Source organism: Danio aesculapii, chromosome 7, assembly GCF_903798145.1.
Source record: "Danio aesculapii chromosome 7, fDanAes4.1, whole genome shotgun sequence".
NCBI classification, from domain to species: domain Eukaryota; kingdom Metazoa; phylum Chordata; class Actinopteri; order Cypriniformes; family Danionidae; genus Danio; species Danio aesculapii.
The window spans coordinates 57,871,578-57,885,417 of record NC_079441.1 but is presented as its reverse complement, the minus strand read 5'-3'; the positions used below and the strand labels follow the sequence as shown (position 1 = coordinate 57,885,417).

General features: G+C 34.9%; 1 protein-coding gene across 1 annotated transcript in view; it reads left to right on the top strand.

Moving 5' to 3' along the window:
• Positions 1–8,577: 8,577 nt before the first annotated feature.
• Positions 8,578–13,840, top strand: part of pcxb (pyruvate carboxylase b) — a 340,834-nt gene continuing 335,571 nt past the window's right edge. Inside the window, exon 1 of the mRNA XM_056462259.1 lies at positions 8,578–8,777. The gene's annotated coding sequence lies outside the window, so the exon portion shown is untranslated. The remainder of the gene's footprint in view (positions 8,778–13,840) is intronic.

The following is a 13,840-nucleotide window of genomic DNA, read 5'->3' as shown; positions in this document are numbered from 1 at the left end:
ATTTTGTGTTCATGTTTTTTTATAAACAGAAAAGAGCCAGATTACAAGATATGTGAGATAATTGCAAGAAACATTTTTGTTATGTCCACATTGTGAATGTAAAATTATATTGTTTATTTTCTTCTTATTTATAGTTTTACTCCGCCCTTATTAAAGTGTGAAAAAGGACATTGCTAACTTGCTGTTAAAGTATACTCAGGACGTATATGGAGAACAGTATAGAAACATTGACTTTCGTCGAGTATTTGCCTACTTTCATTTAAAATTTCTGTTCTGTTCTTTTTTTTAGGACTATACCACTGGTTAACATGGCAAGACAAGGCAAGGAAAACATGTCATAATGTTCACAATACTGTTTACAAGACTCAGCACCAATGCAGACTTGAATGCTAAACTAGCTCGAGAAGTCCCAGAGATCATTGCAGAGGTGGAAAGCACAGCATTGTATACGTGTTCATTATTGAAGTTCAGAGATACAACTTTTTTTTTTACCTCAGAAGATTCCCTAAATGAGACGGTGAAAATAAACATTAATATTATAAAGGCATAAACACTTTAAGGATTTGTATTTGCTGAAATTCCTATTAAAATTTGTTTTATTTGTGTTGTGCAAAGTATATTTGTAAGGTTTTTTGCATGTTACATATATATATATATATATATATATATATATATATATATATATATATATATATTGAAAAGGGGAAAGGGGAAAAACAATAAATTCCTAAGTTGCTAAATGATTTTCCATTAAAAATGTGTGAAGGTCATGTGACCGTTAGGAAGAACGCAGCATCTCATTTTCTAGAGGACATGTTCTGTGTTCTTGTGGTCTCCCAAGTTCGTTCTTCTGAGTTAACCTGGCAAGAATGGTCTTTACGAGAACATAAGACTATTCTCAGCATTCTTGGAATTGAGAAACAGCCATTCATGATAACAACCATCTGCAGTCTATGTTAAAGATTATGTGAACCTCAAGATATGAAGACAGTCTAACATGAGCATAGATGCCCTTCAAATTACAGTCTTTTGAAAGTCATGGTGGCGCAGTGGGTAGTATGATCGCCTCAGAGCAAGAAGGTTGCTGGTTTGAGTCTCGGCTGGGTCAGTTGACATTTGTGTGTGGAGTTTGCATGTTCTCCCCGTGTTGGCGTGGGTTTCTTCCGGGTGCTACAGTTTACCCCACAGTCCAAAAACATGTGCTATATAGGTAATTTGAATAAACTAAATTGGCTGTAATGTGTGTGTGCAAATGCAGGAGTGTATGGGTGTTTCCCAGTGTTGGGTTGCAGCTGGAAGGGCATCCGCTACGTAAAATATATGCTGGATAAGTTGGCAGTTTATTCCGCTGTGGCATCCCCTCATTAATAAAGGGACTAAGCAGAAAAGAAAATGAATGAATAAAAGAATTCTGAAAACGTAGTCCTGTGGACATTTCTGGAGATAGCAAATAATGTAGCTGAGGTACGTATGGCTGCATTTCATTTTCTAAGCAAACGCCATGGGGCGATATGATGTCGTTCTGTTTCGCGCTTACCGGCTGACCGCTTACCTCCGTGTGGAGGGCTTTCCCGCCACAACCAGTTTGTCTGGTTAGCTCGATGTGTACGTCGGCAGACTTGAGACGCAGAGAGGAGCTGACCACAACGACGACCGGGTTCGAGTCTATGGAAGAGCGGTTCCAGAAATCAGGTAAGACAAAAACAGAATCCAAAAAATATAGTGAACAAGTTCATAACAGGGTGAGAATGTGGTAAAATCCGAGAATGTGGTAAAAAAATCAGACGAGGGCTTTTCTTTTTCTGGACGGCTTTTGTAAATTGTTGGTTGGGCTTAGGGAAGTAAGCGGGCGGGCAGGCGGGTCAATCAGTAAAACTGGTTGGGTTTGGGGAAGGAGGTGGGTGGGTCGGCCGATTGGCTGGTCGCCCTGTTAATCATTCAGTCAGTCAGACAGACAGACGGTTATTCGACAGCGGCCTCTGGTGGGTTTACGCAAGAACAGCGCGGGCACGAACGGCACTCAGCGAGAGACGTTTGAGATGCAAAAAAGCGCACACAGCATACTCTCGCGGATTCATGAAAAACAAAAACTGCAAAAATACATATCTCCTGGGTCGTATTTCGCGGTCTCCAGAAATGTCCACGGGACTACGTTTTCAGAATGAGCCTGGGTTGAATGAAAGTGTCAGTAGCCAAGAGCAGTTGCCAATAAGTAGTCGAATACTTCCGATGAGATTCTTAGGTTACACTTGCACAGGAGAGAAATTGCAAATAGTTAGATTACCACAACTAATACTGGTAGGTCACAATAAAATTAAGTAAAATAAAATACTTTAACACTTCAAAGACTGCAGTTCAGTGCGGCAATTCTTTTTATTCGGTCATGCCTCTGACACCACTTGTTTGGCCGTGGTAGATTTTACTGTGTTTACATGTGCTGCAATAAAACAGAGGGTTTCAACAAACGCATTCTTGTCTTTCTTTTCCACTGGGTCAACAGTGATTTAAAAGCAGCCCTTGATAAAAGACTGTGATTGCTATAAAATGCACACATGGCTCACGATGCAACATGTTTATAACATGTTAAGCACATATCACAAATTTTTTTCGTAAGCAGGACAAGGGTATGTAGTAATATGTAGTATATCTATGCCATATATTTCAGTATTTGAAAGGCCTCCTTATCTGTATTCTTATCATTATATTGATTTTCCTTTAACAGTAAACATCTAGCTACAATATAAAAAAGGTCCATCAACACAGAGTACAAAAAATAAGTAGTGAACTGACAGTCTCATTTATGGTATGTCTTGCTCATGTTGAGACTTCAGAACATTTTTTTTCCTTTTTGCTCACACTTAGCCAAAAAGCAATGCTTTGATCCTAAACAATGTTTCAAATTAAAAAGGATAATCAATTAATCAATACTGTTTGTGATAATACTACTTTGTCATGCCAGATTATCTTAGTTTTCCCATCATTTAAAAAACAATATTTTTTTTTATTTATGCAACTTTACACTAGAATAACCAACAGCATATATAAGTTATGATGTTAAAACTATTTTTATAGGTAATTTATTTACCTTATCAGTGGTAGATTACCATTCACCACTGTCTCTGAAGAATATGTGCCACAGACTTAAAACTTAAATTACTTAAAGCTGAAAACTGCAGACTTTTCTTAACCATGTATATACAGTATTATGCAGTTTAAAATGTCTTACAATTAAACATATTGTGTTTGTAGGACTGCTGTTGTTTTGTGGAAATATCCTCATCCTCATAACTCAGCAACTAAAGAGTGTGAGAGTGTAGTACTGCATTTATACTACAGCTTATAAGAAAATACAGTATAACACAGTATGGCAGTAGTTTTATATATTTTCAATCCGCCAAAAGCAAAGCATTATGAACCACTGTAAATTTCTGTAGAGTTTTGTCCCATAATAAAATAAGTGTATTATAATTACTGTAGTTACTCACTATACTGGCAAAACCCATCATTCAGAAGTGCCATCTATAGAGGTGGAAGATTTATTTCACAGTTCCTAGAACAATTTTTTTTTTTTTCTGTTTGCATGTACAGTACTCATAATAATATATTTGTGTTACTATAGTATGCAATTGAATCATTGTCTACATGTCTAACAATGACGTTGTAAAATAAAGTAAGCAGGTAAACTGCAATTACATTCACACAGCTGTAGACATTCTTAATCGATCTCACATAACAGCCTTTGTGAGAGAAGACTTCAATAAGATTCAGAAAGATTTCAATTTAAAGAAATTATTCCATTTTATTTTTTACTAACTTTATAGACAAACTCTGTCTTGTAAAAAAATATTTAAACAATATATATAGGTACAGTAACAGTATAAGTTGAATAATAAAATAAGTGGAATCTGGATCATTAAAAATATACTCTAAATTATCCATTATTTGCTAATATTAGAACAGACTGCTGTCAGTTAGCCATTACAACTTATTTTAAATACATCTAATGTATTTTATTCCCCATATTTGTTGATAATTGATGTATTAAAATAGTGCTTGCAATTATTTACAAAGACAAACTGCAATGCATTGCATTATGTATTAAAAGCTCATCCATAAATGTTTTTGTCGCTGTTGTGGTTGTTGTATTATCAGTGGTGTTTGCCTTTAGCAAGAAACAAAAAAAAAAAAATCAAAAATCATAACATTGAGCTGACACATTATAGCGCCAAGTGTGAGTTTTTTAGATATATGGAATTTACCACATCTGAAAAAGCTTGCAGCCTGACTGAGAACATACCTCACAAGGGGATATAAGTTTGTATGCTTGGACCGCTATAGGGTTCTACATGGCTTCTTGAAATACATCGATCACATTGAACTTTATATAAAGGTCACACATCAGTGTCAATGTAATAATGAAGCTCTGAAGCCATAGCTTAAACCATTTACACACATTTAATAAATTATTCTATAGACATTGCATATGTTTGCATAGCAGCCTCATAGAGACGTGAAGGTGGGCCCATTTGACTCAGACAACCAATGGGCTGCTCATGATGATAATGGAGCTCACAAATTACGTCCTGGCAACAATTCAGACCACCCTAACAACTGATAGCAGTGTCATACAGACATGGGGATGAGCTTATTTTACTCAGACAACCACCCATATTCATGTTCACTTTGTAATAACACATATAGCAAAAAAAAAAAAAAAAAAAAAAAAAACAGCACCCTAGCAACCAATAATCAAAAACTACAGTTGAAGTTAGAATTATTAGCCCTCTTGAGTTATTAGCCCCCCTCCCCTCATTCCCACCCCCTGCACATTTTTCCATATTTTCTGTTTAACGGTAATATTTTTTAAACACATTTCTAAATATAAGAAATTTTACAAGAGATTGATGGTTGGCTTGTTTGACTCATACTAGCAAACGAGACTTCACATGCTAGCAGTGACTAGCTACATGCTAATAATGATTACCCAAATGCTATAACATGCTAGAAAATATAAAAAAAAATTATTAATTATGCATATTAGGCTTGAATAGTACCTACCCAATGTACCCGGCAAACAATTTGCAATGGCCTAGTAATGTCTCAGCAACTACTCAGAACAACGTAGCAATGTCTAAGCAACAACCTAGCAACCACTCAGAACATCATAGCAAGTGCCTAGCAACCACCCAGAACACCCTCGCAACTGCATAGTAATGCCTTAACAACCATCTAGCAACAACTCAAAACACCCTATCAACCAATGCACACCTTAGCAACCGCCTAGAAACCACTCAGAACACCCTAGCAACACATTAGAAACCAACTAGCAACCACTCAGAAATCCTTAGCAACCACTTTGCAAATTCTTAGCAACCAACTTTCAACCACTTAGAACACCCCAACAACCACTTAGCAACAGCTTAGCAATCACCCAGAACACTCTAACAACTGCCTAGCAACAACTCAGAACACCCTAAAAAACACCTAGCAACACTTTATCAAACCACTCAGAACACCCTAGCAACCACCTAGTAATGCTTTAGCAACCACTCAGAACACCCTAGCAATAAATTTGCAACACCTTTACAGCCACATGGTAACCAATTAAAGTACCTCACCAACCAACTAGCAATACCTTAGCAATCACCTAGCAACAAGTGAGAACATCCTAGCAACCACCTAATAACACCTTAGCAACTGCCCAAAAGTCCCATAGACATAACATTGAGCTGAACTTTGATGAATCAGAGCGCTATGTGTAAATTTTGTAGAAATATGGGATTAACAACTAAAAAGGGTTGCAGTTTGAGTGAGAACATACCACACAAGAGGGTATAACTTGTATCTGACCCTAAAGCCTCACTCTATCCCTAACCTAACCCTACCCCAAAAATCCCATGGACTTCACATTTAGTCGAAAATTAATGAATCAAAACGCCAATCTTGAATTTGATAGAAAAATGGGATTCACAACATCTGTAAAATGTTAGAACCTGAGTGAGACCATACCCCATAAGGGAATATAAGTTGTATCTCACTCTAAAACCTAACCCTAACCTCAGCCTAACCCAAAGTGCCAAGTGTAGAAATATGGGCTTCACAACAACTGAAAAGGCTTACAGCTTGAGAGAGTACATATCCCACAAGGGGCTATAATTTGTATCTAACCCTAAACCCTTTCCCAAAAATACCCAAAACTTAACATTAAGCGGAACTTTAATGATTCAGAGTGGCAAGTGTAAATTTCATAGAAATGTGAGATTCACAACATCTGAAAAGAGTTGCATCCTGAGTGAGAGCATTCCCTGCAAGGGGATGTGATTTAAACACTAACCCTTGCGAGGTATGATCTCACCCAGGTTGCAATCCATTTCAGATGTTCTGAATCCCATATTTTTTCAAAATTCAAACTTGCCACTCCGATTCATCAAATTTCAGCTCAATGTTAAGTCTAAGGGATATCTGGAATAGGATTAGGTTAGGATTAGTGTAAAGGGGGTTATGGCACAGAGTGGCACATCTGGTGTGTGACCCCCTTTACACTAACCTTATCCTATTGGGTTAGGAATTTTGTAGAAATATGGGATTCACAACATCTGAAAAGGCTTGCAGCCTGAGTGACATCACACCCTTCAAGGGGTATAAGTTGTATTTAACCCGAAACCCTAACCCTAAACCTAACCCTGATTCAAAAATCCCATAGTCTTAACATTCATAGTCTTAACAGTCGAAATTTGATGTTTCATAGCACCAAGTTTGAATTTCGAAAAAAATTGGGATTCACAACATTTGAAAAGGGTTGCACCTTGAATGACCACTTACCCTGCAAGCCATGTAAGTGGTATCTAAACCTAAACCCTAACCCCAAATCAAAATTTGTATTGACTTAACACTGAGTTGAACTTTGACAAATCAGAGCTCCAAGTGTTAATTTCATAGAAATATGGAATTCCCTGAAAAGGGTTGCAGCTTAAGTGAGCACAAAGCTCGCACTTTGACAAATCAGAGTGAGAACATATCCCGAAAGGGGGTATAAGTTGTACCCCTGGTGTGCTAGGACATCCTAAATTGGGCTCTTTGACTTAAGAGGCTGATCATATGGCCCGTTGAAATACATTGATACAATTGACACACATTATAAAGGTCACACATCAACAACATTACAAGCAGTGTCATATAGACAAGAAGGTGGGGTAGTTTGACTAAGGCAACCAATACACGTCAATATGATAATGAAGCTTTCAAGTACCCTAACCCTAAGACCCCAAACCATCCTGAATGGAGCCTTTCACAAGACTGTTATGTCGCGTTTAACAGTCATGATAATGTTAAATCCTTGAATTTTTTTTATATTTAAAAAAAAAAAAGAACATGTATATTTATATGTATTTATGTATGTATAGTACCTTCTTTGTAGCAGAGTGTATGGGCAGGACAGTAAATTTAGCATTGGTTTCTCTTCTGGCTACCATCATTAGTGTCATACCTTCGCTCAAAGTGTACCAAACAATGACGATGTTACTGAGAAGTCCAGAAATGTGAATCGTGCGTCCATAAATTATTCCATGAATTGCCATTATAATAGGCCTAGATACATATTTTTAAATTATTGAAATTTGATCAATCATGTATAGGCTTGCCTAGTAACTACGCAAACTACCCTAGCAACTACTCAGGACGCCCTAGCAAACGCCTTAGCTACCACCTAGAAACCACTCAAAACACTCTAGCAATCACCTAGCAACACCTTAGTAAAGACTCAAAACACCCTAGCACCAACCTAGCAACCCCTTGACAACCGCCTAACACCCACTCAGAACACCCTTGCAACTGCATAGCAACATCTTAGCAACCACCTAGCAACCATTTAGACCACCATAGCAACCACTTACAAATGCCTAAGCAACTGCCTGACAACCGCTCAGAACACACCCTAGCATCGTCCTAGCAACAACTTAGCACTCAGAACACCCTAGTAACCATTTAGCAACAACTTAGCAACCTAGCATCCTAGCAACCACCTAGCAACCACATGGTAACCACTCAAAGAACCCTAGCAACCAACTACCAATACCTTAGCAAACTGCTTTGTACCCCATTGATCTGCCATGGTAAACCCCACAAATATTTCCTTAGGAAATGTACATATCTAGTGGGTGTATCTGTACATATTATTATTATTATTATTATTATTATTATTATTATCATTGTGTTTGTTTACATGTCATTGTCTCTTTGTCTTTATCCCCCCCCCCCCCCCCCCCTCCTCCCGATCCATCCATCCCTCCCTCCCTGTTTTAGTCTTTAAATCCTGCCGCTTTTTGCTGGTGAAAACCCCATGGCTATGCTTGGACCATGTGCAAGGGGGTGTGTATTACATAATCATCAGAGGATAAAAAACATGCATCTAGTGAGAGAGAGGTCAAAAGGGGGAGAGAGAGAGAGAGAGGGAGAGAGAGAGAGAAAGAGAGAGAGAGAGAGAGAGAGAGAGAGAGAGAGAGAGAGAGAGAGAGAGAGAGAGAGAGAGAGAGAGAGAGAGAGAGAGAGAGAAATATTAATAGGATCAGGCCTCTCAGTCAGTGTGACAGAAGAGCAGTTCTGACTGTGTTCATGATAGTGTATTTGCCTGAGTGCATGCCAAACTCTGCCAACACTCCCCTGTTCTCTGGACCTGCTCTATTGTACCACAGGACTGCGGCAGAACTTTCTGACCCATTCATTTGTTTACATCTGAAACTTGATCTGGTTTTGGACTGAATCTGGACCTGGTTAGACAAGTGAGTACTTCTGTGTGTGGTTTGTTGAGAATGTAGTGTTTTGAGGAGAAAATAGATTAGATATTACAGGGAGAAACCTACTGTTGCAATCTTTGTTTTGAAGTACATGCATTCAAAGATCAAGTTCACGTGGTTATGCAACTACTATTACTACATGTCGGTATTTTGATGTGAGTGATTGTGTGTATTCATTTCCTAATCAAGCATGTATTCTGTGTCAAATAATGTATGCTCATTGTCAGTATTGAATAAATAAATAAACAAACTATTATTATATATCTATTTATTACTGTACAATGTATGCAAATGCAGTGCATAATCAGCAGTGAATTATCAGCAATGCAACAACTAAATTTACTTGTTGAACATTTACTTGTTTTTACTTTTTAGTATTTACTTACTGACATTTAAAATTGGATTTAGTTTGGACTAGTGTTTTGTTTTGAATGTACCTATGTGATTGTGAAAAGCTAAATATTTAGTGTATTGGTGACAACATTAAAATGAACATTGACTGAAACATCAGCTTACTGGATAATTTTAATATCATTGTTTTGTATGTGATTCAGAGACTGTGTATTCACATGCACAATCATTTCAGACAGGGAAATAGTAGAATAAATAACATGTCTGTATATTTAAATCCTAACACTATTTGTCCTGAATATGGAGTGTGTGGTGTTTGGTCACCCTGTTTGGCGCAGGACTGTGCAACATAAGCTTGTTTATTTGTTCTTGCAGCTTTAAAAATGTATCAGCAGTATATTTACAAAAGAAGATCTACATTTTGATGTAGACAATAAAAAGGAGGCCATTGTATAGTTAAATGTGGTCATTCTACTTAAATGATCAAAACAAAATGCCTCTTGTGTGATATCATATCTGCATATCTTCTTGACATGGAATACCATTCAAGAAACTTGGCTAGTCAACTGTATTTTATCATTAACTTCATCATTCAAATCCAGAGACAAGAAAATACCCTGACCAGAGTTCACTCGGGAGTTGTTTAACTTTTAAATGATTACAAAACATCACAGAGAAACAAACAAAATGAAAGACCATCAATTTTTAACACCCCAAAGGAGGTACCAGACAAGGAGATAAGAGTGCTCACGTACTACACATCTAGAAAAAGACAATCACAGTCTGAACGTTCAGCACAGGGTTTAAATTCTACAAGCATGCAGCATTGTCTGTTAAAAAGAGAAAGAGGGAGATAGCACTTGTTAAATTTAACCCACCTTTAACTTTTACCTTCAATATATAATATGTTAAGTGTGTGCCTCATTTATAGGCAAAATATAGATAGTTACCATAGACTCATAGTGTGTTTATGATATTGTATTACTATGTATTTTGATATTATTATTGTTGTTGTTGTTGTTGTTGTTATTATTATTATTAGTAGTAGTAGTAGTAGTAGTATCTTCATCATCATTCATTCATTCATCTATTTATTTATTTATTTATTTATTTATTTATTTATTTATTTATTTATTTATTCATTCATTCATTTATTCATTAATTTGTTATTATTCATTAACATTACGTGTTATCAATACTTTTTTATTGTGTGTTGGGTAAAACTGTAATATATTACAATCCTAAGTTACCTTATTTTTAAAAGTTACTAAATGTGTTACTTAGTTACCTCTTAGGGAAAGTAATGTAAAACTATGTATTTTTAGTTTATGAAAGCTTAAGATTGCTTAAGAATATATTACTCTTTTACCTAACACATTTATTAGTTTATTGCAAATGTATTATTATTTTTTTCTTATTATTTATGGACTTCTGAGCTTGACATTGTTACATTGCAAACTCATCAAGTTTTTTTTTTTTTTTTCTAAATTATTTGAGCAGGTGTCATTTGATCTAATGGTGGAACATCTGCACTGCTCAGAATGTAAAAATACACAGAGCATCTCTGTCCACTAGAGCTCTAATGGCCAAACTGAGCAGGAAGTGTTAGTCAGGTGGAAGGAGAAGCAATAGAGAGAAAAGAGAGCAGTAGAGAGCAACAAAAGGTCCCCAAAAAAGCTCAGCTGATGTATGACTCTATTTAGATTGTGTACGGAGGTGGCTGAGCATGTTTATTTTACCCAGCTTGGCCTTTTAGGGCAGTGTTCAGAGTAATTTAACGCTAACTGAGCAATTTTGGAAGGCACCAATAGGCTCATCATTATATTTTCTTTGTAATTTCCCCTACAAAGCCTTCAGAAGGTTCATATTGTATGTGTTACGGCCTTCTTAAAAAGTTATATTGTGAGTGTGAGTGTATGTGTGTGTGTGTGTGTGTGTGCTTTAATATGAACAAATAGTTTTTTTTTCCTTTCTAAACGTGAAAATGAGAGCTCAGCTTAAGCAGGCAAAACATACATTGATTTTACTGCACTTATGTGTAAAATGTGAGGTTGTACACACTGAATTTTCCAACATGATCGAAGTTCATGTTGACACAGGAGTCTTGATGAAGGGGCACATAATTGCCTATTTTTTCTTCAGTTCAAAGTTTTTCTCTGTTTATAGCTACAAACCCACTGACTGATTCAAATCCTGCTCTATTTGCTCTGTGACCTTTACCCTAAAGATAGTCAAGGAGTTGCTCCCCCCAGGCAGTATTGGGTGCCTACAGGATTTATTATAATATAAAGGGGCCTGTGTATGACTCAATACTCAGCTCAGTACTGAGGTATAAAAGCTCTTGTCACTTGATTTAGATAGATAGATTAAATCAACCCTCAATTGAAAATTGTAAATATGATACAACTTTCAGTTTTGGACCATCTTTGATAACAGTAGACATTAAGCTGCTGTTTAAATATGACAATTAAAGACTCAAATGTGAGTGAATGTGACTAATGGCTCGGGTGCTTCTAAATACTGAGCAAAGAGTCTGAATACTTAGAACCATGTGCTATTTCAGTTTTTCTTTTTCAATAATACTGCAAAAATGTCAACATAAATATTGAAAAATAAACATTATGCAAAATTTATTTTTGCCTAATTAACTAGTTAAAAAAAAAAAAAAAAAAAAAAAAAAAAAATATATATATATATATATATATATATATATATATATATATATATATATATATATATATATATATATATATATATATATATATTAGCTGGCTGGACTGCGAAATCAAGAACTGAAGCTATGAAATGTATTAATATAGCATTTCCTTACTGCGTAAAGATAGATTTTCTGAGAAACAAATCTAAATAAATGGGAATTGAGAAACTCGCCAAAACATTGTTAGTAGTTCAATAATTCCTTGTACAAAGCTTGGGTTTTTGGCAAAAAAAAAGAACAAAAAATGCACGTGGGGAAAAAGCACCTGAAATACTGATTCATTTTTACTGTGAGATGCCTCGAAGTCCAGAGAAGTTGATGGTGCTTCTGGACACTGTTAACATAGGGCTTCCTTTTGGCACAGTACACTTTTAACTGACATTTGTGGATGTACGTATTGTGGTACTTGACAAAGGTTTGCCAAAGTAGTCTTGAGCCCTTGTGGTGCTAGATAAATCACAATTCTTGATGGAGTGCTGATGAAATATGCAAATGTTGTCCTATGTTTCTTTGAGGAACATTATTTTTAAACATTTCAAAAATTTCTCATGTATTTGTTGGAAAACTGGCGATCCTCTGCCCATCTTTGAACCAAATTATAATTTTAATCACCTGTTGACATCACCTGTTTCAAATCACATCATTATTTAACCAATTTACCTGATTACTAGCCCTAAGTTGCTCCTGTACCATCTGCTTTTGGAATGTGTTTCAAGTCTGAATGACAGGAAAGGATATATATTTACAAATATAATAAATACAAGTATATTATCAAATTATTTATAAAAGCATGCACATATTAAATTTAGCGGATCTTTTGCAACATCTCAGTTAGATTTAAATCTGTCTATTTCTAAAGATTTTAGGTGACCAAACTCTTATTTTAATATTTCAATAAATATGAAGCTTTAATAAAACTGTTGTGTTCAAATGCACCAAAATGTATTGTATATTTACTGTGAAGTGTATGAATTTTATTTATTTATTTTTACAAGAGTGAAGGATGTTTATCTGAGAAATGTCAAACCTGCTTAGCATTTAGTTTTATTAAAAAATCTGACAAATAATACTTTTATGTATCATTATATGAACAGAATTATTATCCCATTATATGACCTAATAGTATGCATTATTCCATAGCATGATGCTAGATGAATTTATATATATGAACATCTCAAATAAGTGTAAAACTTTGGCCTACAGCTTTTTTAAATCGTTAGTACCAAGATTTAAACATTTCTACAAGGAATTAAACACATGATATAATATTTCCATAAATTTCTAATTCATATTTGGATATAAACAAAGAATTGCAATGCTATTAAAAGGCTGGTCTGTTTACTGAATTCACAAGTAGGTGGATTATTGGGTTTCAGTATTTTGCAAGCCATCTTGAGACAGTGTAGGTGAGACAAAGACAGAAATAGAGCAAAACAGTAAGATGTGTTATAGCATACCTGGGCGTAATTTATAGTTTGATTCATACTATAATATAAATACACAACTTAAACACATTTTGCAAATACAAATTGGGATTCTTATTTGAACATTGTTCAAAAAAGTGATGTTTATATATATATATATATATATATATATATATATATATATATATATATATATATATATATATATATATATATATATATATATATATATATATATATATATATATATATATATATATATATATATATAATTTATCATGTAGCTGTTTACAGGCTTTATTTTATTTTTAACATGTAAATGTAAAATATATTTACTTTTAATATAAACATGCTGATACCCAGTCAATCACAGACACACAAACAAATACTGTATGGCATATACCATACCTAGATTGTAAATAGAGGTAAATGGTAATAATAACAATAATAATAATAATAATAATAATAATAATAATCATAATAATCATAATAAATAAATAAATAAATATTTTGCAAACATTTGCCCATGTAAACTACCCCAATTGTGATTGTGTTAT